This window comes from Austrofundulus limnaeus, unplaced genomic scaffold (genome assembly GCF_001266775.1).
Source record: "Austrofundulus limnaeus strain Quisiro unplaced genomic scaffold, Austrofundulus_limnaeus-1.0 Scaffold2079, whole genome shotgun sequence".
Classification (NCBI taxonomy): Eukaryota; Metazoa; Chordata; class Actinopteri; order Cyprinodontiformes; family Rivulidae; genus Austrofundulus; species Austrofundulus limnaeus.
Window position 1 is genome coordinate 1,826 of NW_013954481.1, and position 3,677 is coordinate 5,502.

The 3,677-nt window shown below is 38.0% G+C and overlaps 1 pseudogene; it reads left to right on the plus strand.

Moving 5' to 3' along the window:
* Window positions 1-522: 522 nt before the first annotated feature.
* On the plus strand, window positions 523-1,217 carry LOC106537005 (cofilin-2 pseudogene; annotated as a pseudogene).
* Window positions 1,218-3,677: the final 2,460 nt, after the last annotated feature.

Here is a 3,677-nt window from a genome sequence, read left to right on the forward strand (position 1 = left end):
CGTGTCCCTCCTGCTGAGTGCTTCCTCAACCCCAACATYATGAGCTAATCCCTGGAAATGTCACTGAGAACTCGGAGAGCCATTTGTTGCTTACTGGTGTGGAATTTGCCACTAGGTGAGAGTGATTCCTTTTAATCTATCCGCCATTACAAGCCGCAATTTTGCATGGTAGACAGTGTGACTCAGATAAAGTGTTTAATAAAGATTACACTATAACTTACCAAGAGCAATCCTTTAGGGGCTGAACTCAAACTTTTTTGGCTTTAGTAAAAACTCAGCATTTCAGKCTGAATTACTAAACGAATCAGCAGTGGGTTGCTGGTACCGGTTTTAATATTATTAGCTGTAGGATGCACCGTGTGAATATGGTCATTTTAAGACTAAATGTTAGATGTGTTTCTGTTTTAGTTTTTATATCGGTTGCTCTCTAACACTCTTCCTGTTTTAAACAAACATGGTTAAAAATCACCCTGACATGATGAGACACATTTCATCAACAAGTATTTTCAGGTAAACTATAAGACACACATCTGAAGCAAGATGGCCTCTGGAGTCAGTGTGCGATGAGGTAAAGGCCATCGTCAATGAAATGAAAGTGGTGGAAAAACGACGCCGATTCAAGCGAACGGATCAGGATCGTGGTCTTTGAAATCAGCGAAGGCTTCATTAAGATRGAGAAAATCTACCGGCAAAAAGATTTTAAACCCGGAGACGACGTGTACAAGTTCTTCCTGACTCTTTTGGACAAGAATCAGTGCCGCTACCTCCTCTACGACTGCCACTTCGAGACCAAGGAGTTGAGTAAGAAAGAAGAGCTGGTGTTTGTCATGTGGGCGTCTGAAAATGCMCCCATCAAGGCAAAAATGCAGTACGCTAGCTCAAAAGATTCTCTTAAGAAGGTCCTGTCAGGTACCAAACACATGCTGGAGATGAACAGCCTTTCAGATTATGGAAGCAGGGAGCTGTTTGCAGCTAGAATGGGTTCTACGGTCGCCTCACTTGAAGACCATTGTGTCTGAATGGGACCATAAGCAACCCCCACTATTTCAAAATAAAAGAAATTGAGAGAATCTTGGCAAACTGTCTTTTTCCCCCTCTAACGCCACAAAACTGATGACTTAATTGGTTTAACCAAATCATGAAGCAAAAACTAAACTTTTGACTTTGCATTCTAGTAACCTAAACCCTGTAAAGCAATGTTCAGATGCAATTTTTATTTTGGTATTCAAATCGGCATTTCACTTCACTTAAACACGTTTTAGGTTCGTTTGATCCTTAATTTGCTTTTGTGTACATAATGGCTTGAATCCTTCACCTTTCAGTACGTTTTTGTAAGTAAAAGTACTGAATTTAAACTCTGCGTGCCATATTCGCTTGGTCAAAATGCCTGGACTTGTAATTTTGACCAAAAATCTGTATTTCCTGGACTGTTAAACTTTGGATACAACATAGATTTATTGAACTGGAAGATTCCCTGAAAGGCAATGAATGAATTTAAACATCAAATAAAGTAACTGAAACAACAACAACAACAAAAAAAGTCTTTTCAGGTAAACTCTAAGACAGGACTATTGTTGTTATTATGTAAATAAACTATTATAAAGATCTGTTACCTCTGAAATAGTTTATTTTGCTGTATTTAATCATTAGTACAACATACAGAACCCTATGCAATAAAAGTAGTGATAATAAAACAATATCAAAAACAAAATKAACACGTTATGCCTCATATTTAACGAAAATTATTTTGACATCTCTGATTTGCCAAATTTTTTAACCAATTTTCATTTTCATAATCTTATCTTCAACTGCTTGTAGTTTGAACTGTCTTCAGCATGCGTAGAAATGGTTATTACCAGCTTCTAGCCAAGATTCTGACGTATCTGTAGATACCAATATATAACTAAAAGAACATATAGAAAACGGGGGGTTTGGGCTTAAAGATAAATAAACCAATTGGCGGGCCAAACTTTGGTCACGCGGCCCACAGGCCGCCAGTTGAATAGCCCTGCTATAAGAAAATAGTCTATCACTTTAGTAATTTAACTTGAGTAAGCATCCATATCCAAATACTTGATAGAAAAAAGATGTATTTTGTACCACAGTTCCAGTTTTTGAGATGGAGTTTTATGTTTTTATTATCTGTGACTTAGGAGAGTAATGGTTTGGATTTTAAAGCAAAAGGGTTGAATACTTATGCACTTATACGTTTTGATAATTCTTCAACAGAGGGCTTTTTTCAGCATCATTTGAAATATTATTAGAGAGCAACAAAAAAGGCATCACAATAAATTCTAAACAGTATTTCTTTTAACACAGAAAACACAATTGATAACATTTATGTGGTTAGGCTTTAAAAAAATAAAAGTCCATTTCTGTCAGGAGCTGTAGGTAAAACTTGTTCTGTCCCTGTGTACGGTTTGTTTTTGCTGCGGTTATAACTTGCCAAAAAAATCTTTCTATTATATTTCAAATCAGTTGTTTACAGCTTTGCAGCACATTTAGAGTTCAGCTCCCAGTCGTAGCATTTGCACTTCAAGTGCTCACTTCCAACCAGTAGTTATAACTTCTGTTGTTCGAGACGATCTTTATAAAAACTTATTTTCTTTGTTTCTTTGTGCCAAACTGTGAGGGTTCAGAACAGAGTGGTGGAGGCAGCTGGCAGGCAAAGCTCCGACCCATCTGTCTCCCTTCCACCTAGCACCATCACACCGCCGACGAGAGCTTGTTGTGCGTGTCTGACTTTCTAATTCTCACCCTGAAGAGCTGAGTTGAGCACGTGTGCAGGTACACCTGTCCCCAACGCTGATTTAGTCATGAGCAGAATTCTTATCGTTTATATCTGAGCTTTGCCTCTGACACGTTGTGTTGTAATGTGGGATCAGAACCTGATCCCTCTAGTTAAAATGCAGCTTTTTGGATCACGTGCATGAGACTGGAAACACTTTACAGCATGGTCATGTTCAGTGGTGGGCACCAACCCACTAAAGCGCAAATCCGCTTATTGCGGACCTGAATACTTTGTTTGTGCTTTAGCGATCTTACTAATTTTTATAATTCATAAGCGTATTTGCGCTTTCTAAAATTAAAATGTTGTACCACTAATAACTGATTATCTACCTGTCATTATTATCTTGAACAGCAGAAGGTATGGCTGCCTGCCAATGAATCACAATGCACATGATCCAACAGCACCACTCCCGATAAGCACAATCGTTGGGAAGGTATACGTCCTTGCTGACTGTTGCTTTTAGTCACATTTCTCATTTTACAGACATTTCCCACAATGCTTTGTGTCTGCTTACGTAGCAGGAAGGCAATGGTTAGAACTATGTGACCGGGCGAAAACAGTTAATGTTTGTAATCCATACTAAAATTTAGTATGTATTGATTTATTTTACTTTACAATCGGAGCTCCTCTTTTTAAAAACAAAGTTTAAACGCTGGAGCTCAATAATTGATGTAATTGGTCGAAGCAATCGACCAATGGGGTTAGAGACGCAGAAATTATTTATAGATGTTATGCTGATGAAGACAGACAACTAGTGGTCAACTAGAGCAACAACAAAAGTATGGAAAACTTTAAAATCCATGCTCTTATTTTGAAGTAAACGTAGTTTCCTGTACTTCGTGCATTCGTTTCCCATCACAAATCAAATCCTTTGTGTACCCAGAAT